This window comes from Crassostrea angulata, unplaced genomic scaffold, assembly GCF_025612915.1.
Source record: "Crassostrea angulata isolate pt1a10 unplaced genomic scaffold, ASM2561291v2 HiC_scaffold_140, whole genome shotgun sequence".
Taxonomy (NCBI): domain Eukaryota; kingdom Metazoa; phylum Mollusca; class Bivalvia; order Ostreida; family Ostreidae; genus Magallana; species Magallana angulata.
This window is the reverse complement of record NW_026441695.1, coordinates 256,815-283,711: the sequence shown is the minus strand read 5'-3', so window position 1 is coordinate 283,711 and position 26,897 is coordinate 256,815. Positions and strand designations below refer to the sequence as shown.

Sequence of the window (26,897 nt, the reverse complement as noted above, 5' to 3'; positions counted from 1 at the left end):
TTCTCTCTTCACATGACATGTATACACAGTCATTTTCAGAGGCATACTATACGATGTCTCTATGTTATAGTAATGCGACATCGCTTCCGTATATGACTTGCAATCAAGCTTAACTGTATATTGTTTTCTTATTTGAGTACATTTGGTCTCACGTTTCCAATATTTTTACGACAAATAAACACTTCAATCATAGCACAACCAAGGTAACACCATTGAGGGAACATTGTGCTATTTTTAGATCTTGGAAAATCCCCAACATTCGATAATGGCGGAGGTGTCGAAGAAGGCATATTATATTAAAACAAGTAGTAATTGCCCCTCTATTTATGCATTTATTACCGATTTATACTCCCAGTTTCAATATACCTCAATCATAAGTTCAGTTCTTTAACCGTTAAACACTTTCCCCCGTTGCTGAGATCGATGTCGATCGAAGTTAGCGACGCTCTCTGCGGGTGCAAACGTTTTTATGAAGATTGAACGAAATAACGACAACTTTACATTTACTTATCACTGTTAGGATCTGAAATAATTAGGAAAAGATTGTTTGCTTACAATACATGTAAGTATGCATAGCGGAAAGCATGGCGACAATTTGTGATGCATGGCGGGGGCCTATACCTCTATACAAAAACGGCCTAGGGAAAACACTGTAGTTAATATTCATTCGCGTTAGATTTCGAGTTTATTTAAATAAAGTCAATATTGGTTACAATAACATATGGAAAGTATAATCTTGCTTAAAGATATTTATTATGAACAACAAACAGTTAACTTTGCAACATTCGAATAGAACTATTTTTTGTCGCGCATGTTCAGATAACTGAACTCTTTGCCGTAAAGATTATTCGGCAACTAGATGGCCGTAAGCCATAAAAAACCTTTGCAGTAAAAGACTTTCATTGAAACTTTGACATTAAAATAATGTATTTTGGTCAAAATAAATACAGCTAGGTAGCAATAGCACAGGAGGCCCGGATTTGCAAGCCCAGTGAGGGAAAGACAGAATTCTTAAAAGAAGCATGTTTTTCATTTCCACACGTGCATGTGTAACACTATGGACATCTAATGTATGTATTAATATGCGTATGGTTGTTTTCATAATTGCTATTGTATATAAAAAAGTAAAAGGCAATTTAACTACTAATATTTTGTTTTAAAGAGTTAAATATATATAATGCATTCATCAAAAATATAATTTTTCAGCTTCAAACATTATTATAAGCACTACTAATTTTATATCTACATATTTAGCATAGACTTGTTCTTTTTTTTTAAATTTTTCTTCGTGATTTTTATTAATTAAAAAATTGATCCCAAGATATTTGAGACCATGTAAAATAAAGAAAGACAACTCTTAAACAGGATCTTTTATACCAAGATTTTTGCAATAATTATTTCCTTTAACTTTTCAATTTCATTCAATTTCTTTTCTTCATCCCATTAACCAACGAATATTGTTTATATTTTCAGGCTTTTGTGGGATTTTGTCCAGCAGTCTGCCTTAAAAGAATTTTTTTTTTTATTTTAGTTTCATATTTATGTGGATTCCAATAAAAATCATACAAACTTCATTCATGAATTTTTTGTTTTTCATTTCTTAACTAAATAACATTTCACTTTCATAAGAATTTTAAAAACAGAAATGTTTAAAAATTTGATAAATATGGGGTTATCTGGAACTAGACTGATATTTTAAAAATTCTCTAGAAAATAGTGTATTGTATTTTGAGGTCTATTATTGTTGAATCTTGGTCTAGTATTGGTAACAAATGCATGCAACAAAAATCTCCTACACTTATTTGGTGTAGAGATCCACCTTAAATTGTGTGTACGTTTATATTGAAGAAAACAGACACTTTACATATGTGCTGATTTAACATTAAGCAGAGTTTCGCAGATTTGATAACCCATTCATGGGATCATATTTTTCAATCGAATGAATTTAGTAAGAAATGTTTTAGCGCATGTCGAAAAACTAAAAAAGAATAATAAGCTGGAGAACTTTGTAATTTCCGAAATATGGCGGACCTTAATACGAAATGCTTAAAATATCAACAGGAATTGCTAAAAAAAACTCAATGATTTATTATTTGAAAAAGATAAGAAAAATAATATGAATAATTTATTAATAGATAAAAGCATACATATAACTATCAATGCGTGCAATCGAATGTATTTCACCTTTAGTGAGCCTCCTTTGATAAATAATTACCAATGTCAATGACCGTCCTATGTTAATAAGGTTACCTGTTGTTTGTTCACTAGTTTACGCCACGTCGACAAGGAATAACACGCGTAACAGAGAGAACTGTTGCCAACCATTACACGTCTTCAACAAGTTATATCTCAATTTATATTTTACCTAATGTGTAGATTAATGTTTAAAACACAAGAATGGAAAAATATATAAATACATAGGTTTATGTGTTTTTCAACATGAAAGACAATAACATCTACAGCTGGTAAATACATAAACTGTACTATACTGTTTTGTGTAATTCGAACAGTAGGCATGAAATGATTGACATCTCAACAGAAAGTATTTTATGTAGTGAATAATTATCTATGTTAATAAGTTATCAGAGAATTATCAAAGCATTCGACCTACTATTTAAATCTTACACAAAGGGATTTAATCTTCTTATATAAGGCTCCAATTTTCCTTAGAAGGCTTTCAAACAATTACTTCCTATGCACACTCATTCATTTGCTTCATAATTCATCGGCAATGCAAATGTTCAAACTATAAAGTCAATATCAGTCTGCGGACAGATACGATTATCAAATATAGCATGCAATTCTAACAAAATATTATTCATTTCAATGGCGTTTTGGTCAATGTTCATTGTTATTTAGAAGATTTTGCAGTAAAAGTGGATGCTTGTAGATTGATGTGATTTACATACAGTCAAACGCGAGGAACATATCAGTATAGAAAGCAACTGGTTAAAGCTGACATGAATTCATAAATACGCATTATTTCCCTTTTATCTCCGACAACCGCCATATTAGTTGTCGATTTCTATTGTTCTGCTCATCGCTACACACCCCCTATATAAGTTGAGAGCACTATTCATGCTTCACCGCATTCAGGTATTTCATGCACCCGAACACGTTGCCTTGGACGAAAAGACGTGTAGAAACGCGTTTTGAAGAAAAATAAAATGACAACCACTGCACTGGCAAGATATATCCAATACACGATGAAACAAGACAGACTGAAATCCAGACGCAGATACTTATAAAATTCCTCGATAATTGTGGACCGTTTTCCTGCGTATGTTATAACATCGCACATGCGCAAACAACACACTGTGGCAGATCGAGCAATGTTAATGATCGCATGGATTTTAGAAACGGTGGAACGGATTGAAACGATGTTACATTGTCATTTTCTTGGATTTACTATCATGTATCTACTGTGTTCGATGTAGTGCCACCGGGGTTTTCAAAAAGACGCAGACGTTATTCACTCTGTATGAACGGCACACGTGTTCGATGTGAATGCGTAGTGAGGCAGCACTGTATGTGCAACATAATAAAGATATCTGGAAAATCCTTTCACAGAATAAACATATTTTGTATTTCACTGATTATTGTTTTCTTTATTCTTTACTACAAACATTTTACTACAATGTGTAGTTCATGCATTTAGAAGTCCGTGCAACCTGAATGCCTCGATCGGAAAGCAACCGACCGTAACTTTCTCAACCGATATATATACCCCAGTGGTAGTAGAGGAGCGATCGAAACTAATATGGCGACCAAATGCTTTTATGAGTTCATGTCAGCTTTAAATAGTAATGCGGAGTCAAGGGTCACCTTGATATCCAAGTCACCTCGATTAATGAGGTCACATCGATCATCCTAATAAAAAAAACATCAACTTTGTCCGAGGTCACTTTCACTGTTTGATGTCAACGACGAACTTAATAATAAGAACCGTCTGAGGTCACCAGCATGATAAAAAGGACAGTCTGTCACTCAAGTTCACCATCAAGGTTCATCAAGGTAATGACATCTCCGTTATTTATCCTTCACATTTTCGGAAGTTTGATACCACAGTTTAGAAGGACAAAACAAACATGATTGAAACCAAAATTTAAAACATTTGGATTTTTTTTTTTACAATCGGTTCACGACGAAACCGAACACTGGTTTGTTATGGTATAGCATCCGTTAACATTTATAATATTAATTGTATTATAACGTCGGTTAAGGCCCGGGTCTAGAAGCTTACTCTTTAAAGTTGTTTCAACCTAGTTTGCGGCCTTGTGGCTTCTTGCTAATCGATCGTATTTCAATACCAAAACACACATATGTTGATCCTTGTTAAAAGGCCCTGACAAAACATCCGCCCAATTTCCACAAAGGCCTCTGTAGCACACTTTGTCTGCAAAAGATAGTTTAGCACATTAATTTAAGAGAATTGTGAAATAAAAATTTGTTCACGTACCTTTCAGTCTTTTGGTACAGTCTTCATTGCTTTCGTCATCATTCTCCTTTCTAGCATTTGGTTGTACATATTCCTCAATATCATTGTCCCTGTCTTTGATTTCAATATTATTTTTTTTATTCTTAATTGCCTTATGGAAATATATTTCTTTATGAAGTATATTTTGATATGTCATGTAGTATAAAGAAGAAGCCCTACAGCTTTAATATGACACTCCCTGTAGATGTGAGTTAATGCTAATAATAAGCATTATGATGTATTCAACCAAAATTTGGGAATACTTACTTTCATCAAAATACATGATTACGCCATATGCTATTTTTCTTATTTTGAAGATGACAGTTAACCTTTTCTCTGAAATATGACAGTTGCACTGAAAACTGCCCATCCTGGTAACTCCCATTATCTTTCAATACAAACTGTAGCACTTCCTCATCTGCTTTAGAAAATTTTCATTTTTTTTTAAATGAGTATGACAGAAAAAAAAATACCATATAGAAGGTGTAGCATCAGACCCGGAGTCGATATAAATTGTTTCTTCGCCGATGCTGTAAGACAGAGCACGATAAAACATTTAGCATTAAAAAAAAGAACAACCCAACCCCCCCCCCCCCCCCTTCCCCAAAAAACCAAAACATACTCCTTTAAATCATTTGACGGAGTCCGGAGGTCGCATAATAAATTTCGGGACTGATTTCTTGTTTTCATTTGGACTGATATAACATAAATGACTAGACGACGTATTTATCACAGGTTCTATGCAACCATTCGCCACACACATGCTGTTCGGGACCACGCACCTTTCGATCCACCACTTTCGTACATATAACACATTTCAACCACCTAGCGCACGACGATTGTTTTCGTCTGCCTAGCGGAATCAAATGATTTTTGTAACAGGAGAGCGATCTACAGGTCATGTGACATAACTTGCAAATTAATTTCACTTCCGAGAAATTACACTTCTTTCTTTTACAAACATAACACGCAAGTTCGCATTGGTTTAAATTTCTGTAAAGAATAAAACAATGCTCACAAAACTTTGAGTTGCCAAAAAACTCACAGATATTTGCAATAATATCGAAATGCGGAACTTTAAATCCTGTGTCTTTATCTTCTACATCATGACGATAGAAATAACGAAATAACTTTTGCTGCCTGTGAGAGGGGTTTTAATAAACATGTTTCTCCCGGAAGCCTTAATTCCTAAAATATCGACATCAAGAAACTGTTCGAAAACATCTAAATCTGAAAAAGCTAATGGGTGATGAGTATGTGCCTCTTCTAACTTACAAAGTTCTGTAGTTAGTTTTGTCTGGCGGTCGAAAGGGTCTCGTCTCGCAGTTTGGTATACTACCAGTCTAGAACCTTTTTGTTTCTCCAGATTAATTGTTCAGTATTCCTGTCGTCGTCGTCAGAGAGCTCGCGCCATTTAGCGGTGGTGACTGAATTCACTTTGGCAAATGTCATAGTTACAGCGCAAGCCATGCAGGCATAGTCCTGATTGACAATGGTAATTATGGACATTTTACTCTTAATCGATGAATCATTCCCAGTCACTGATTGCACTTGGTTTCCCCGACCGCCTATAATATTAAATAAAAAATGTATTTACAGTTATATGTCTTTGTTTAGCTAAAAAGAGATATGGAAATCATATTACTTATATATTCCTATAAACCGTACCGATGTCTACATAAAAAAACTTTCATCTAAGGGCATGTCTTCATGACTGGTCAGAACGTGGTTAACGTGGTCCAGTATGACCTGCGGTGTAATATGCTCGATTTTCCGCAGAGCTACAACAATATTGGTAACTAGAGTAAAGCTCGTTGCAAAGCAACGAGTGGGTCTTCCGTTGATGTCGGAAGTAAAGCTGGAAGTTCCAGTAAGTAGCAGAGCTTTTAAACCGATAACAAGAGTAACTAAAATAACAAGATGAAAGAAATCGAATTATTCCTGGTAAGACTTAACAAAATACGAATGATTTTAAGTACGACTTAACAAAAACCTTTGCCGATTTCAAGAACGACTTAACAAAAAAATCCGAATGTGTTCAAGTACGACTTAACAATTATTTTTGGTACGAGTTAATTTAACTATTAACTTTATGCTATTTTTTAAACCAAGAACGTGGAATCGAAATTTCCGGATAAATCAATTTTTAAACCCCAATATCTCTGTAATGCGTCATCCAATTACAAAACGGTTTTCAGTGTTAGATTCAGCTTATTAAGTTCTACAAAACACATATACGTTTTTTATTTGATCTAAATATTCAAATTTTCGAAAAATTTGATTTACTTACGGTTTCGACCAGAAGTGACGGATTTTCATTTCCAGCCTAATTACAGAGGCAAAATGATCAATAAATAAGCTCAAAAAATTTCAACTTTTTATCTTTAAGCATTTTTGAAAAAAGCCGCGGACAAAATGACTTTTTGAAATTTTTTAAAATGACGTAACGTAAAAACGGAAATGACTTTACTATAGAAACTTTAACATCTTTGAAGCATTATAATAGCACATTATCTCTGAAAGTTTCAGAAAAATCAGTTAAAAACTTTTTGAGTTATGAAGCCGAAAAGGAGTCAGAAAAAAAAAAGAAAAAGTATAATAATAGAAAGAAACCGAAGAATAACAAGAGGGTCTTCCGTTGAAAACGGAAGACCCTAATTAAAGAATCCGAATGCATGACTACACGAATAAAATCACTGTCACTCAGATTCTCCGTGGCATCTTGTAATGCTGCACCAAACATTTGAGAAAGTTCTCCCTGTACATCTAGAACTCTTTGTTTTCTCGGACAAGGTCCGAATTCAATTTCACGATATAATTACGATCTATTGCCTTGTTTTTTTGGTAGGTTCTTTCATTTACTTAATGAAAGGTATAAGACATTTTTGATGTGTTACCCCCACCACTTTGATGCATTTCTTGGTGAAATCGGAAAAATTCGTCATTGTCGTTAAATCATGACCACATTCATTACAGGTTTGAAATTGATGTACTGAGTTATCATGTTCTTCCTCATCTGTGGATTTTTCTTCTTCTTGGTCCAGGATTTAGATGGAATAAGGATATTCAATTCTTCTGTTCTTTCATGAGTATATTTATGAAATCAAAAAAAATCTTCATTCTCAAAACTGCTCGTACAATAAGGGCATTGATATACCATATCCTGTTGAGGAAAAAAAATAAAACAGAAAAAAAATAATTAAATATGTTTTATATACAATGGGAGGGGGTTATATTACTGTGTTGTATTTTTTTTTTTTAAAAGGAGATGGGGGTAGCATATTGGATGAATGGGGGTATATTCTCTCTGTGATGTGTGTGTTTGTTTTTTTAAAAGCGGCGCCGCCCCCTCCCCCCTGTTGGAATGGAAATCATGTTGTAGTGGCCATATTGGATGAATGGGTGGGGGGATTGGGTTTTTTTTACTCACTCTCTCTCTCTCATTCTCTCTCTCTCGCTCTGTGTCACGCCTCTCTCTTTTCGCGGGAGCCTGCATCTTTTAGATATTGCCGACCAAAAAAAAAAAAAACAGGATCAGTACAAATATGGCGTTCTTCCGAACAGCATAGCTGCCCATCTTTGTTCTTCATGGCGCATCTTTACAATGCCTGTCCTCAACAATTTGTTGTGAAGAAGACTTCGCCTCGTGTGGAGGAATGCGAGTGCATTTTGTTTACGGTGGGGATGACCGGGGGTGTGGATACTCTCCACATTCGATTTGGCGAAGGGGTGCGCCGGATTGAATTTAGTTTTCAGGAACTGTGACGGACATCGGCGATGTCCACCCCGCTAGAGGTAAGTGTGTCCACCCCCACCGGGTTGTTGTTATCGTTTCTTTTTTTTATTTAATTTTTAAAATGATGTGGGTTTTTCTTCAGGAGAGATTACGTTGACTCCTACGACGGTTTAAATTATTTCTAGTAAGTATTTTAACACATATCTATTTATTATTTATTCTGTCTTTTTTTTATAATTATATTTTTTTTAATTAATTTTTTTTCAATAACATTAGAGACTATATATAAATCAACTACAGTTTAACTTAATTCATTCATTCGTATATACGACCTTTTTGTAGGTGTTTTGTCATTCGTCGCTGTGTTTGGTTTATGTCTCTGTTTGTTATTTTATGTCGTCGTGGTCGCGGTTCCCCTCCTCCCCCTCGTGATATTGAAATGAATTACCATCACCTGCCCTTGTCTGGAGAGGGGGGCGGCGACTCTGTCGTCTCTAATTTGTCTGATGTGGTGTTCCATCGTCCTAGGGGTAATTAAATGTCTTAATTTTCTTCTCTCTTTTTGTACATATTTTTTCCTTTATAGTTGTTGTCCTGTTTTTGTCCGTGTTTTGTTTATGTTGTCCCGCGTCTGAGGAGCAGGAGGAGGAGGCCGAGGAGGTGGTGGAGGTAGGGAGGCGTCCCTACCGAAACCCAAGGTTGCCCACCTGTGCAAGCACACGGGTGCTCAGACGCCATTAATTTTCTTTGTTATGTGTATTTATATATATTTTTTTCTCTTATCTGTGTTGTAGCTATTTTATGTATCATGTATTTACTTTTATGTTGAATGTAAAATAGTTTAAATTAATAAATGTTGTGTTTCATTAGTTTGAATGGATCGTCATATTGTTTTTAAGTAGAGTTTATTTTTATGGTCACTCTCCGTGAATAATAAAAGAGATAGTTTTTATATCATACTACAAGAAAATGAAGTCAACTTTTTGGGTAGCAGTATAATAATAATGTCATTCATTAAATCACTTACATGTACTTGTGTTCTAAACTCTATGTACCATAATCTCGGCATGTACTAAATGCTAAGTATTTACATCTTTTCTTTTATAAACAGAGAGAAACATGTACACACAGAATCGATTCGTTTTATTTCTTTTTGTAGGTCTAGATGCTCATTTTGATTGATCCTTCTCTTTTGCCTCCAACATGGCCTCGTATTCATGATCTTTCATGCACACATACTGCTCGTTTATTAATCGCAGCCTTCCTGGGGGGTTTGGATCTACCTCAATTTCCGCATCCCAGTCTTAGGTTGATGGTATGTCGATATCTTTGAGAGGAGGTGTAGTGATCGAAATAATGGAGATCTTGATATAGAGTTATTATATCAAATCACTATGTGAAATTCTCAACAGTTCTCAGAAATTTTTACATATATTATCATATTTTTCCTTTTATTACTTAATTATTAAACTGGAGCTCAAGATGTTTTAAAAATCGTGATATATATCAGTAATTGTAGCATTTATAAAAGACTTGTCATCCCCCTTTGCAATATCGCCCAACGACTGATCACAGAAATGTAAGTCTATCTCTCTCTCTCCAGGATTTCCTAGATATCCGGTTATATTTGCTTTCTTTCTTTCTTTCATTTATTATGTTTTTTTTGTCTTTATCGGGTTAAAAAAGAATAGCGACCTCCGGACTCCCTAAAATGATTTAAAGGAGTATGTTAGTGGGTTTTTTTGGAAAGGGGGGATGGGAGTGGGCTGTTCGATTTTTTTAATGCTAAATGTTTAGTTGTTCTGTCTTACAGCATCGGCGAAAAAAACAATTTATATCGACTCCGGGTCTAATGCTACACCTTCTATAGGGTATATATTTCTTTTTTCCTGTACTACTCATTTTACTACAAAACTTCTCTTCTTTTGTTTTTAATCTACTTTTCCTTCTTATTATTACTTTCTATTTAAGATCAACATCGTCTGAGTGTTTTTCATCATCATCCTTAAGTCACCTGTCTACTTCATTTTAGACAATAACAAGGTATAGCTTTTCTTAAGTTTTGAATTAAGAATAAACTACAATCTTTCTTTTTTTTATACATGATGATACGAACAAATTTTCTGTGTTTCGGCATGAAATCGTATTATTTTTTTTTTCCAGATCTCCTTCCACTGTCTCATCGCGATCTACTTCGCCGGAAATAACATCTCCCCCTAAGAGGTATTTTAATTTTATAATTTTTCCCGCTTTTATTTAAACAATCGTTTTTTTTTTTACCATCAATTTTGATTTTATGACCTTTTTTTCAATCCCAATTTTTCGCAAACAGACGATGATGAATTTAGTAGTGTAGATCTCGGACCTACCAACATCACTATTTACCATATGAAAAACGAAAAAAGGCGACTGACCACAGAGCTTGCATCAAAACAAGGTGCCAAAGAAACCTTAAAAAAACAAATAGGGGACCTAAACAAACAAATGGATGCTCTGAATAGGGAGATATAACTTTTGTCGAGCAATTTAGAAGTCTTGGAAGGAGACATCTATGTAAAATGTTTAGAACTAAATGTTCAATCTTGTTAAATAACAAAATGAAATGTGACTTACTTTTCAATCGTTTATCCAATGAATCTTGCCTGCTTGATCTGGTCTCTTTTTTTTTCTTCTCTTTTATACAGTGAGGGATAACTTATGTAACTAATTACTGACAAGTACATTCATTTCCGTGACTTTTCCAACCTTTTTTTGTAAATTTAACGAGATTCTTATGGTAATAACATATTCCTATATCTATCATTTGATATGCATTTGAAATCGTGAGTTTTTTCATACGTTTTATTACTTATAAATCTTCTATGACATTTCATTTAAATGTTTTAAAAAAGATTGATGTTCTGTCTATTTCTGTAAAGTTATTATTTTTTTAATAATACATTTTTTGTATATAACCTTTTTTTCTGTATGTATTTCGTGAGTTCTTGCTTCAAATTCATCAATTATAAATCTTTTTCGACATTGCTAAATTTCCTATATTTGATTGGTCATTTTAAATTTATCCCCCCCCCCCCATCATCACTTCATATATTTATTTTTATTGTAGTAATGAAGTTCTGACAGTAAAAAATTCATTCTTAACATCCATCCTGTTGCAAGGCATACCCCCCCCCCCCCCTTGCCACCTCCCAAAAACTACTCTTCTTTTTCACTCTAATAATAATAATAATAGACAAACATAATCGTTTATAGCTCCGTTCACTCTATTTGCATTGGTCCTATAATTATAGTTTAACCAATCTACAAAATCTATCATAACACTTTGTGGGATATTTCTCTGATCGCAAATTTTGATAAAGTTTTTAAACAATTTTTCCTCTGCATTTTTATATGTTTAACAAGTAGATCATGATAATACACAGACACGATAGTCGACAGATCACATTCGCCTATCCCTTCTATGTGTGGTCTTCTCTCGGACGGACGGTCATAGTCACATGGCATGCATCTCCTTTTTTTTAAACAATATTCCGTTGCTGATAACTTCTTCTGAAGAACATGTTAGAAATAATATTGTCAACATTGTTTTATAAAAAATTGACTTCGGAAAACTTTTCCGTGAAAAAAAAAAGTTTCGTTAGGTTCAGGGTCTTCGTATATAATCTCCATATGTTGTTTTTATTTAGAAACAATCAAACATACGTTAAGACGAATTTCCTGGGACTTTATATATATATATATATATAACCACAAGTCGAATATGTTCCCTCCTACTGATTTCTATTGACACTGTGCTGTTATTTGTGAATCCCCCCCCCCTCATATATCATTTGTTGTAGGGTGATTTATCTGCCTTACTTCCCTCTTTTTTCTATACTGAAACAACTTTAAACTACCCCCACCCCCTCCCTTTAACTCATAGCAATAACACTGTGCAACACTAACACTGTAATATCGGTCTGCGTCATTAATTTAAAACATTAAGCTAATAACATTAATGACCATTTTGATTCCTTTTTTTTATTTGTCCGTGTACTTAATTTAACTGACACTATTATAAAACATTCCGCTTTCAGCTACTGCCTGTAAAACTTCTGTAAGACGAGTCGATTTCTATATAACCCAAGTCGTACTCCATTATTTGAATGCACTTAATCTCAGAAATGTTTTTAATTACTTCGAAGTCATAAAAAACCACAGCACAGATAATACAGTTAGTACAATAAAGTGCTTTGTCGTGTGGATGCATTTAGTCTCATACATTTCAATTATATATTGAAGCTGTCATCGTAAATGTTAATGATATTTCAAAACCAGTCAAAACAGTACCATGTATTTCATATCAGGAATAAATATTTATATTTAAACACAGGAAAAGCAAATTTTATTATAAGACACCTCATCTTTAATTCATATCTCATCTCTATGCACATTGTGGGTCATATTGACACCAATCATCGTCTGGGGCTATATCTAATAACCCTCCCCCTTTACCAACCATCGTCTGGGGCTATATCTGATAACACTTCCCTTCCTTTCATCTTGATGACGTAAAATTGGCCCCGCCCCTGTAATCCTAGGGGCTATACAGACACTATTGCAGCACCTGGGTCACCCTATTATCCATACCAACAGTCAGAGCATGATACAGGGTGTTTCAATAAACATGTCCCAACTTTGGATGTATATACCTTTGCACAAACATTACATATTTTCTTTACAATAACTGCACCTGACAGCGTTTATTCCGGCAAAATGTATAAGAGTGCAAATACAATGTACTATGATGTCATAATTAATATTTGATGACATAATCAAAAGTCAAGTATTCAGGTAATTTGAAAATGGATGATGAAAATGATCTCTATATTGATATTGTAAAACTGTACTTTGAGAATGGAAAATCGCCAACCCTAGTGAAAAAGGTTTTGAAAAAGAAGTAGCAAGATGTGAAACATCTTTCAAGGAAACAAATTTTCGTATTGTTACTAAGTTTGAGCAGCACGGGACTATCGGTGACAGACGAAAAGATACGCGTATAAGAAAGAGGACTGGCCGATCGGATGAAAATATTGAAAAGGTGAAGACAATTATACAGGAGACTCCAACGAAATCAGTAAGGAATGTATTTAGAGAAGTGGACTCCAATATAAGTTCGTCATCTGTTTATTGAATTTTAAAATACGATTTAAAATTCACACCATATAAAATTTCTATAATGCAACATCTAAAAGATACGGACATTTTATCCCGGTTAAGTTTTGCACAATGGATGTTGAGAAACAATGATTTAACTGACGTCATTTGGTTTTCTGATGAAGCACATTTCACTCTGGACAGACATGTCAACAAGCAGAACATGCGTTTCTGGGGAACTTCAAAACCAGACTTTTATGCAGAAAGACCACTTCATAGTCAAAAAGTTACAGTATGGGCAGCACTGAGTATTACTGGTATCATAGGCCCCTTTTTCTATGAAGAAGATGGTGAAACCCATCAGTTACGTCGCAACGTTACCTGAGCTAAGGAGAAGATATATAGAAATGAACAACGTATGGTTTCAGCAGGATGGCGCCACCCCACACACTGCAAAAATTGTACTTGAATGGCTGGCTGAAAAGTTTAGAGAACATGTCATATCCTTACGTTCAAACAATGAATGGCCACCACATTCACCTTATCTCAACCCTTTAGATTTCTTTTTATGGGGTTATTTAAAGGACCGTGTTTACTCATACCCCAACAGGACACGAGTGCTTTGAAAATGTCTATACGAAGAGAAATCCGACGTATAACCGTAGACTCTTGTAAAAATGGTATCAGGAACTTCAGAGATAGAATAAGACTAGTGACTGAGAAACAAGGCGGACATTTGGAACACGTGCTAAAATGACGTTAAATTGAGTACTGTGCGTCTAAGTTGACATAGTTTTAAAATGTCTGTCGGTAAATTTAAAGCTTTAATAAAACTTTTGATTTGATAAAATTTTATGCAATTGCTCATAACATTTTTGCAACATTTCAGTTCATACATGAAGCATAACTTTTATTCTAAACTATAAAGTTGGGACACGTTTGCTGAAACACCCTGTACTATAACACATTCAAGAAACCGTGGCTATAGACAGTAGATTTGCATAGCAACAATGCATTATCATACCTAAATTAAGAAAACGGTTTTGGGACAAGTACACGTGAGGTCACCTTAGTTTGCATAGCAACAGTTAAAGGATGATACTAAAAAAAAATTACCGGCATCCTTTTTGCTATAAAAGGCCTAGTTTTGAGACCCTGTTTACAACCATCACATGCAATTAAAAGATTCAAGTCAACTGAGTTAGTAAATATTATTTTATTATCATTTTATCTCAAAATATGAACACAAACTTGCGGATATTTCAGAGACATAAGTTTACATGTATCAATTATCAAGTCTAAATTAACATATTAATGTATAAACTAGAGCTAATTTTTGTGATTCAACGGTTATGACGGTATTAAAATTTTTTCATAAAGTCCTGAATATGATTAGCTATCATCGAAGTTTGTAACAGGTCCATTTGGACACTGTCCACAAGCTCATTAAGGGCGTTCAGTTCCTCTTTAAGAGGAAACTGGGTGGATATTTTACAAAACCCTGGTGCTTCGATCTGCGGGAGTCCCGACGTTTGAGTTCGGGTGGTTAGAGGGATGTCCAGTGGAGATGCTTGGCTGTAATCCTGCAGTGTTTGGGTGGGCAGAGAGATGTGCAGTGGAGATGCTAGGCTGTAAACCGGCATGGATTGGGTTGTTGCTTATGTCTCTTGGCACATCGTTGTAGATGTGCGTTTCTATGTCAATGAAGATTCTTGGAAAATGACGTGCGCTTTTCCAATCTTTTGTATTGTGTAGGGTTTTCCTCTCTGTTTCAAAGAAAGTACATGTAATGGTTTTTATATAAACAACCATATCATAGAATTTAACTTTTTAATAGATTAACAAGGAAAATAATAAAAAATATAAGGGTTTACATTTAATAATTTTTAAAAAATCTGCTCAAGACACTGAATTTATGTTGTATAAAAAACTCTACACTTGTACATGTACATTGATTCAATACCTGAACTGCTTCAACTTTGGGTCCTCTTGTTTCACCTGCTGTGTGAACATCCCTGCTGTAATACAATTACTTTTCCCATATTTTCTCTTATTTAAAATAAGAGAATCTTCAGTATCCTCAATCTTCCTCTTTTTAGATAAAGAGGATTCATGTAGGTCATTTTGAGAATTTCTGTTTAAATAAAGGAAGGTGAATATTAAAAACTAATATTCTGCTGAATGTTGCTGGGGCATTTACTGACCCAAACAGTATGGTTGTAAACTGGAATAAACCGACTGGTGTTGTAAATGCCATGAGCTGTTTACTTTGTCTTTTCATTGGCACCTGCCAGCATTTGTTTAAGAGTGCCGTTGAATTGTTCCATCAGACCATTACACATAGGGTGGTAGGGAGTTGTCGTAATTCGTTTCAATGGCAGTAGCCTGCTGACTTCTTTCATTACATCTGATGTAAACTGTGTTGCCTGGTCTGTTAAGATTTCTATTGGTACTCCAACACGACTGAATACGTCAACTAGAGCTTCTGCTTCTCGCTCAGTCTCTATGCCAAACAATGCCACTGCTTCCGGAAAGCGTGTTGCAAAGATTCAAACATAGAAACTGGAGAATACCTACTACCTTTTAAGGACATTGACTTTGAATATTCACAGTTGTGAGTAATAGTTCCCAAAATCTGTTGTACATAATGATTTTAGCTCTGAGCAATATTGTAAATTTTCTATTTATATTACAGCAAACCTCAGGAAAAATCAGCTGAGATTAATAAAGAGTATGAAGTCAAAGGAGCAACTAAGAAGAAACCAGAACAAGGAAATCCAACTGACAAGAAAAAATCACAAGATGAACCAAGAAAAAAGAAATTTGAAGAGAAATAAACTGAGGCAGTTTTAAAGAAAAAAGCCAGACAGGGCTTAATAGTTTGCGAGAGTTAAATATTGACTTCACTGGGTAAATAGTTTTACAGCACTCTGTAGTATTGTACGTATATAAAGGCATAGAAAGGAAATAATAATAGAAATTAGAACAAAACAAATTTTCAGTATCAGTGTATAAGGAAAACAAGGTATATTCCCATCATGATATTAATGTCACATTTTTTATCAGTTGCAAAGAATAAGTTTGCCATTTAAATGCACACAATTTTGCTAACATTTTTAGAATTCAACATGAGAACATAGACACGGGAGAAGACCTACTACCTCTTCAGGAAATTGACTTTGAATATAAACAGTTGAGAGTAATAGTTCTCAAATTTATCTCCTAGTCTTAAAAAAATGTATATTTATGGAGAGATAAGATCTAATTTATTTTAATTTATTATTGTTGAAAAAGTTTATTTTTATTTATTAACTAGTTCGATTTATATTATGTAGAAACCGTTTGTGCGAAAAGGTCGTACGAACCATTTTGAGACCGTATGATATTATCTAAGTCTGCTATCTTCTGTATTGTGCACAATAGCTTAGATTGCAAATTATCATCTTTAAAATAATAATTGCGAATGCACGTTTGATATGCCATTAAAAGAAAACGCATAGAACTTTTTTCGTAAAGAGTTATATAGGAACTGTTTTACAGGGGTATAATAAATGAAAATAGTACTAAAATATATTATTCATGTGACCTGTTCCAAAAAACTAAACCTCATCCAGCAGCCGACACTTGTGTCTTAGATTAAACATTCAAGCTTGTTTGGTGCATCAGTATCATACGACACACAATTGATGCTAGTTTGGTAAAGTTAGAACCAGTATTAGATTAGAAACTGCTATCAAAGGGCACCTGCTTCAAAAACTTTAACCTCCTCCAGCATCTGAAATTCATGGCCCAGATTCAGCATCAAATTCTTTCAAGTTCATAAGTAGGTCCAGATACATCATCCATGCAAGTGTGGTGAAGACAAGACAAAGATTAAGATACGGGACCTCCAACAAAAACTTTAACCAGGTCCGGACGCCAACGCCGGGGGGTACAGCATAAGCTCTTGCCGAGTTCGCCTCGGTGAGCAAAAGAAAGAAACATAATATTTATTGATGTTAATTTATTACAGTAATACCAATCTAAAGCATTGTGGAATAGAACGAATTACTTCATTTGCTTTAATCAAAAGAAAACGTTTTGGCACATTTGAAAGGAATTATTTTTTATGCAGGTAAGTGTGTGACTGTCTAACCAAGGTATGTGTTAAATCAAATTAAATTTTGAAACCTAAAAATATTAATTTTTCATGATGAAAAAAAAAGCCACAATTTTTCAAAATATATACCATACTTTGTCTCGGGATTTTGCTTCCACCACTTTTTGCTTGATATTTCGATAATAATAAATACCTTTATGCACAAACAAAGTTAATCAACTTATATGAGAGATGTGCATATTATCTGTTTTAAACGCCCCTCTACCGCTGCAGGTTTCAATACACATCCCAAAATTGAAAGACTACTGAGATTTTGAATTGCATCAGCCATAAATAAGCCCGGATGATAATGTTAAATTGCACGAAGTGTCTCTAGTACTTCCGACTGGAGAACAGATGTAAACATTTCCCATTATAAATCTTTGTAAGAAATTTGCTTTCGTTCCTGTAAACTTTTATGAGTGAAAAGAATAATTTGTCAATGAAGTTGTCTTGGATATTTTCCATTTCATCGATCGATTTCAACTGTACTTCTTTCACAGGTATGTTTATTTTTAATAAAAATCATCAAAAAGCGATGTAAGCAATAACTTTGGACAGATTGGCTTTGATACTTTATCGAATCCATTTTGCTAAAAATAGGATGTACACTTTGCTCATATAAATTAGATTCAACATATACCGGTTATACCGAATTTAAACATTTGCATTAGCTTGTCATTGTAATAAGATTTTTTAAATTATCATAGAGTAAGGCAGTTTCCCAGCGTTTCCAGACAAGTGGATAAACGACTTGGAATATTTTTCTGCTACGAAGGACAACACCACTTACTTAAAGGACCAGCTTTGTACTTTTGATTTGAATGGTTGACGGGGAGAATAGAAACATTCGTTGAGAATATGAAGGTATCATTTACTGTATATTTTTTTCTTTTACAAACAGTTTTCTTTGTTGTGTGGAGCGGACCTAAAAGTAGAGCTGTTTGTTTCTAAAAAGAACCGTAGCATGTAAATCATAGAAACGAACAGGAAACACAACCTGATTTCACGTTTAAGATGTTTACATTGATAAACCCCATAAAAAAAACTAAAGGGTTGAGATAAGGTGAATGTGGTGGCCATTCAAACCTAGATATTATGCAATTATACAAAAGTTGTAGTCGCAAACATACCTGTAACAATGTAGTTGCACAGAAGAACAGTAATGAGAATATGCAGACAATGTACCGCAAATACGAAGTTACACCATTCGCATGGCAGCACTAAACATACACTATATGTAATTTCGGATCCAGATACGGAAAATCAAACATTTCCGGAAAATACTAAAACGTAATTAACATATAAAGGGGAACTAACTATGATTAATAGCACACTTGTCCACACACACACACACACACACACATATATATATATATATATATATATATATATATATATATATATACACACTTGTTGTACATGTAGTTGTTGTAGTTGGACAAGTGGTAGTTGTAGTGTCTGTAGCAGGGTGGACAGACATGGTGTGCAACACTTCTTACAGATGATAATTATTATGAGGATGATGATCATAAATGGTGAAATACATTCTAGGATCAGCATAACTTCTACAAAAAAAATATAAATAAATAAGTATACTCATGATTCACCTTTTTTCTTTCTTTTTTTGTGAGAAGGTCAAGTATATAGACAAATACAAAGAACTATGTAAATCATATAGACAAATACAAAGAACTATGTAAATTATATAGACAAATACAAAGAACTATGTAAATATTTTTTACCAGGTGTAATTAATTGAGGTTCTGTTGTTGGTGTTGTTAGACCAGTTGCTGTTTGTTTGGACATGCTCCATTCAGATGTTGATGTCTGTGTTAGCCATGTAGGTACTGATGTCATTTGTCTTCTTGTTGCAGGAATTGTTTGTCTTGGTGTTAACATCGGTGTTGATCGTCACAATATCTGTCAGGAAAAATCATGGCTACTCCCATTTATTACGTCATTAGGGATTTTAAGGGGCCAAAGTATTTACACTTTGACGCAATATATCTAGAGAAGGAGACATATTTTGTTAAGCATAGTAGAAGAGAAAATGCTTGCATTGATGATTCTCATCGATTACATTAATCAAAACACCAATGTCTGTCCCCATTAAGGATCTAGAGGGTTTGCCCCTAAAATATTCAAACATTTGTATCTCAAAAATGATAAACAATTATAAATAGATGTAAGACCAAAAAATGTTAGAATGTGTGAGACCTTTCGATTGAATTCAAGAAAAAGGGGCTGGCCCCTTCAATTAGGGGCCTAGACACTCGTAAACTCTATTACAGATATCTTAAAAATGATAAAGATTTCGTAATGCATTACAGAAACAAAGTTGTTGATCATCACAATATCAGTTTGTAAAACTCATTGCCACACCCATTGATGACGTAATTATTGATTTTAGGGGACTAAACTCTTAAATCTTTAATATACAAAATGTGAAAAAGCAAAACACTTTGTTATGCATTTTAAAGGATATTGACAATCGCATACATGTACATTATCTGAAAGGGAGTGTTTGAGGTGGAATTTAGAAATTCCATTGATATTTTAATCGTATCGTTTAAAAATTGAACGGAAGACCTACTCGTTACTCGTACGAGATCGTATCTAGTTACAAAATACTCATCAGATAAAAACTGAGACATACGGTTTCCGTATTAATGTGCTTACAAAAGCAATACATATTGAAACAAAACATGAACTAAGTAATCACACAGTTACTATCTCGGAACTAGTTTCCCCTATATTGCATCATACCATATAATGCATTAAAAAAATTGTTGATACACAGCAGCTTTCAGCATTGCATAGATGCTATCAAAAGATAATTACTGAAGAATAAGCCGCACAAAGTGTAAACAGACAGATTCTCAGATTACAGACTGACCACGTATTTAGTATTCAGCGAACGAGGCTTACTGTCGCTAATTAAACAGGTCTTGAAATTATCTCGCAATTAACAGCTGCACTAAACATTGCATGTTAAACACACTAAACATTGCATGTTAAACACCTTTTGCCGCAAAAGATAATCATAAAACCAGCCACAAATTAAAAATCACCACATAAAAAAATAATAATATGCGCAAATAAAAAAAAATTAAACAGGTATATTTACAGAAAAGATAATTATCTACATCTGGGATACGACTCAATTAATTACCTATCAATAAATGGAGGGGGTCTGATCCTAATGGATTCGCGAGCTTTGGTATTTAGGTATGCAGGGGTAACCCAAAACGCATTATCTGCAGGTTCATCGACAACCTGTATTAGATACTGCAATCCCTGGGGTGAATATTTTTGTCCTATCACCTTTTTAATTTTGTGACAATCGTCAGAGTCTGATGATCGATCACACACAATAACATCTGTTGGATTTACATGATTACCATCTCGGTACCGAATCGGCGGTTGTCTGTGTCTTTGAGGTCGTGTTTTTGAGTCACATGTTTGATTTTGCATTTGAACGGATTCGGTTTGACAATTTTGGTCTTTTTGGGCTATCTGGCGCGATGACACCACGTTAAAGAAATCCGATGGGGTCGGTTCTCTAACAATAGCTTTCTTCACTCGGTTGATGTGGACACTGCTGTCAAATATTTTGTTAGTCACTGGATCCATCAAAAGAACTGTATGTGCACTGGGAATGTTGTGTACAGCAAATGGTCCAGAATATTTATTCTGCAACTTATGCACATTTTCATTATGAACGAAAACATAATCATGTTTCTGTAACGTCAACGGTCGTAGAGTTGAATTCGCATTTTCAACCATAGTGTCTTTTGCTCTCTGAGCATTGTGGAGTATTTCCGTACGAATTATGTTTATTTCCCGGAGTTTATTGCTTTGGAAAACTGTCAAGTCCTGGTTCACTGTGGTAGTTTACTAAGGGAAACTTTGGTCTTCTTAAAAACACAATTTCGTACGGTGAATATCCTAAACTGGTATTCACAGAACAGTTAATAGAAAATACGATGGGCGATAAAAGTAGTAAGGGGTATAGTCTGTGGGCTATAGGGGCAGTGACGTCATATGGACCACACCCCCACAAGGTCAAGTCAAGGTCAGACCCCCACAAGGTCAGGGCATGGTCAAGGTCAAAATCAGGTCAAGGTCAGGTCATAAAGTAGGTCATGTACTCAATACAATGTCACGTCACAAACATCTGAGGTCAAAACCGTTTGAGGTCAAAACAGTCTGAGGGCTAATCGTCAAGGTCAATACAACAAGGGCAAACCGTTTGAGGTCACAGTCTGAGGGTACCAATGACAGTATAAGGTCATTATTAGTCTCATACATATATAACCGAGGTAAGTACATCCGAGATCCAAAGGAGACTTGGAGAAAACCATACTGTTAAGGTATCTGATTTATTATCTTTAAATTATTATATTTAAAAGACACTCATAGCCTCTCTGTGTATTGTGGTGAGTGTTTTGCATGAGAAACAGAAAAATGATCAAATGGAATGCATGTTGAGACCTAACGTCAACTCAGATAGCCCTATAACCTGTCTATATGTGGATAAACACCCGCAGTCCAACGAGATTTACGCACGAATATGTGTCAACAATACTGTACAGATTGATATAAGGCGGTTTCATATCAGTCATTCAAAATTCTTAAAATACAGAGAAACTAACAAAATACTACAAAGCTCTTTACGAAATTTATTGTATTATTAAACCAGCAAACGTGATGTAAGTCATTCTCCAGTACTCTCAAACGATTTATCGTTGGGTAAATTTATTTTTCCAAGGCGCTGTTTTCATGAATAGTTTTTCCTTATTGCATACTTGTCTGCCAGATAATTCATTATTATCTCACTCTGTTCCATATCATCAGCCATCCTCCTCTGCAACTTTTGTAGGACAAACTCCCTGGACGCAACTGCCTGAACCATGTTTGGTTCAAATAATCTTTTTCCAATGCTCTTAACTTCTGATCATTTTTCTGTCTTAAAAAAAAAGAAATTCAAAAGAAGACTGGTTAAAAAATAATAACAAAACAGGAATATATGGGAGTGAAAGCATTAGTATATCCTTTATATATATATATATATATATATATATATATATATATATATATATATATATATATATATATATATATAATTTACCGAAGTGTAGTACATGTAAGAATGGAGTCCTCTACATTAATCACTGTGTCTTTTTCTGGTTGAGGAGGGGGGTAATTTTCATCATACACCGGTCCCGATGTTGAGCCACTAAAGGTACATGTAGTTGTTGCGTAACTAAATATTAAATATATTCAAAGATATATTACCTCAAATAATAAATATTTTTATCATTGATACTCTTTAAGCAAAATATGAACAAAGAGTAAAGATATCCTAACCTTTTGAAAGGTAGTTCTTTTTTTATTCCCTCGCTATTATTTTTAGTGAGGGAAGGTGTGGGTAAAGTCTCCAATTTTAATGTAGGTTTTGCATTTACATTCTGCGTTAGTAGAGTCTTTAAAAGAGAAGACCCTGTTGCCTCAGATGGTGTTTCTTTTTTAAAAAGAGTAGAGGAAGACCTTTAAGATAAAAAAAATATAAAGGATAAAAGGTTAATAATAAAATTACAATAACTTAACTTTTTTTTTCTACTGAAGAAAAAAAGTGATTTGAAAACAGTGTATAAAAAAGAACGTTTTAAACACACACAAATTAAGTGAGATCTTACAACATACTAGTAGGTATGCAATTACAAAATACTTACTGTGCTGTAAATTCATCAAAACTGCCCAATAGCTGCTCAAAATCTGTTTCATCACTATTATCAAAGCAAAATAAAATAAAAATAACTATTTTATTTCATGTAAAAAAGAACTATCCTGTTATCATCATAACAATATTATATTTTTATTTCTTTTAATCTCTAAAAAAACCTTGAATTCATGGTTTTTATGGCGTCGAGGCATCTAGGGATCGTACGTCCATCGGAAGTGTAAGGAGCTGAACAACGCATGCTATCAATGAATCCGCGAAAAATTAGTGCAACGTTTTCTTTCGTATTTGAGGAATAAAAGAAGACTTGCTCCCATTTAGAACAGAACTGTACGTCAATATAACAAGTTTGCAGACAAAAAAATAGTTGATGTCTTTGACAATGTTCATATTTTATTGTAAACAATATGTCTTGGTTTCAGCGGATGAATACTTCACACACTTGCGATAGTTAGGCCTACGTACTCAATTTGTTTATAAAATATACCTGCCTGCCAAACAGAATATTTTGATTCCATATCGAATGTTGACTATGTACAAATGCTTGATCTTTTAGAAACAAAAAACTTCCTGCACAGAACTATATCTACAACAAAAAGTAACTTTAAACCAACTAGTCTACTTTCAGTTTTAACTGTAAACGATATGAATGGGTGCCTTCTTATATCTACCCCTGATCTTTTCGGTCCGGTAATTTGGACCCATGTGATTTTTAAATCAATTGATAATAAGAGACAGAGTTTTTATCAGCAATGTACAATATATAGAATTAAATACAATCATACTTTTAATACTTATTAATTCTATTTGAATAGAAAAAAAAATATCTACAATGTTTTAACTCCAAGGATATTTCTATTAAAACTTTAAAGTAACATTCAAAACTTTTTAGGAATAAGGTGAGTCAATTTGTAATGAATTGAAATTTGATTAATTTTGTGATAAAAACATAATTTTTACTTATCAGAAAGTAGTCGACAGATGTTTTTTGTCTAATTTATTTGTTTTTAAAAAGGAAGTATAATTGATACCAATTTTTAAATGAATGGTCAATAACCAAATTAAAATGGTTTTTGATAATAAAAGAAATCGCAGTTTATTTTGATATTTTTATTATTTTAGTTGACTGCATAAAATCTATATTAAATTTTATTTGTGTTAATTGACCGCCCGACTCAATTTAAAAAAAAAATCAATCTCCAGCAAAACAACAAGAAAAGTTGGTCTCATGTTATTGTACATACATTTCTTAAGAGTTACAGATTCATAATTTGTTTAAGGATTTTTTTTAATCAAGTGTATGTGTGATCAATGATGGAATACTATGAATTATTTTGACTTTTTAAAAAAGTTGTTCAGGTTTGTACTCTTCAAATTAACTTCAACTCGACGCCATTGTGGCCCTTCAGGCCTTTGATTTTCCTATAGAACTGAGACTTCTGTCCTAACTTAACTTTACTTTACATTATTCACCAATTGAATAATGTAACCGATAAATTTTCGTAATGGGCGCTCATTTTTTTTTTTTTTTTTTTTTGAATAGACGTTCGATTGAACGTGTTTAAATTTCCCCTAAATGAAATTTAGATAAACAAAATATTTTACCCTGCGAAGCTAATAAAACTAGTCAAATTGTTTTAAAATACATTTGATTGGAATGACAGCTCTGGACGCTAGGGCTATAAGAACGACAGGTTTTTGCATTTCTGTGCACATATTAACCTACGGATATCTGCTATGCATCAAACTACATGTAATGCGTTTACAACAAAACAAAATAAAGGAATTCAGATTTTGTACTAATTTTGCTTTTAAAAACAGAAAACGATTGTTAGAAATAAGTAAAGAAACTCACGAAAACGCAAGGTACTCATCACCCATGTTGATTTTAATCTCGGTCATTGATGTGTATTGACCTCTTTATACCCTCCAAAGAGGAAAATCTCGAGGTGGTGGTTGGAGGAAAAGGGTTTTCCGGGAGGTGGTAATAAATAACTTGCATGAGTTTTTCATTTTGGTAACCTTTAAATTTGATATGTTAAAAATAAAATATCCTTAGAGTTTAAGAGGTGACATTAATTAAGTGACGGTACACCATGTACAATGCATATGTAATTAACCTAATTAATCATGTTCATATGACTTAGGTTTCATTTTAATTTAACCCGGTAAATTTATTCTGACTTCAAAAACACCGCTCTGTCACGACATACCTGCGCAGAAGTACAATGTGACCAGATAAATACTGTTTTATAACAACTGTATTTATTATTACTCTCTGAACATGTCCAAAGCTATTAATTAAACACAGATTTAGTGTCTACATTTATACACAAAATTTTACCAAAACAGGATAAAAATAAAGTATTTTGAGAGTAAAGCCCTCCACACCCTCCTTGAAAACCAGAAAATATTAATACTGGAACCCGGGCCCTCCCTTTACAAAAAAAACCCCTTGATCCACCGCTTTATTATTATTACCTAACATAGTCCTCAGCATCACGATGATAAAATCGTGATTTTTATTGGTCAAACCTCACGCCACAAATTAGGAGATTGTGAACCCCAGATGATGAAGTCAAACATGGCCAAAGTTATGTTCATAGGTTTTATCTGCCTTTCCACGGTATGTTTAACGTGTTCCATCCCAATAAGAAGATGCATTCTCCCCTGCAGAGAAATAGAGGTTCGTTCTGCTGAGGTGAGAGACGTTTACGTAACTGCGTGTCACCTCCAGAAAGTGACAATAATCGGCGATCCGAGCGCCGTGCGAATTCACCCAAGCAAACCTCTGGACCTACTTTGTGGTAAGCAACTTTTCAGTACGATTTTGAAAATTTTAACTATTGACTGTGTATAATTTATTTGTGGGAAAATATTTACTTTGCAATATCATCGGGTTCGTTACCCACAAATACAGACTGAGCTAAAAAAATCTCGGAGAAATATTTTTTCTGAAGTTTTAAGCATATATAATTAATATCTCGCCAGCTTGTTATCAATGATAAGATGAATATTTGTACAAAGATATACTTATTACTATTCTTGTGTGTGTGCGTATGTTTATGTTAAAAACGAACGAAATTTTAAGATTCACAATATATCATCGGGTTCGTTACCCACAAATATAGATTAAACCAAAAATTTCGGAGAAATCTTTTGGAAAATACAGTGATAATCGGTTGTCCTGTTGCAAGGTAAACTCTTCCATCTATATTCTTATAAAAATTACAAAGCTGCTCTTAGTTATTGTAAGTTGAACCATTACACATTGTCTCATTGGTCTCATATCTTAGTCTATACTCTATTATCCAGAAGAAAAGTGTTTTGTATCCTCAATCTTAACTTATATTATTTTTATAGTACTACTTGCTGCTATTCATCAAAATGAAAACACCGAAAGAAGGCAGGCAATTACAAAAGGTGGTGATCTACGTTGGAAGGTGGCTTATCCAAAGGCAAAGAAGGGAACCACACCCTAAAAGCTGTAATGGATACCTGCTCATATGGTAATTAATGTTGCATTGAATTATAATAATAGTTGTTTCATTATGAAAAAAAATCATTCATATAAAAAAATTCCATGTAATTCTCACATAGACACTGAAAAGGTAATCTGTGACAAAAAGATAAAAAAAAGTTTTGCGTAATAAATATTTTCTGT

The 26,897-nt window shown here is 33.9% G+C and overlaps 1 pseudogene; it reads right to left on the bottom strand.

The window, feature by feature from the left end:
* Window positions 1–19,303: 19,303 nt before the first annotated feature.
* LOC128169483 (uncharacterized) lies at window positions 19,304–26,736 on the bottom strand (annotated as a pseudogene).
* Window positions 26,737–26,897: the final 161 nt, after the last annotated feature.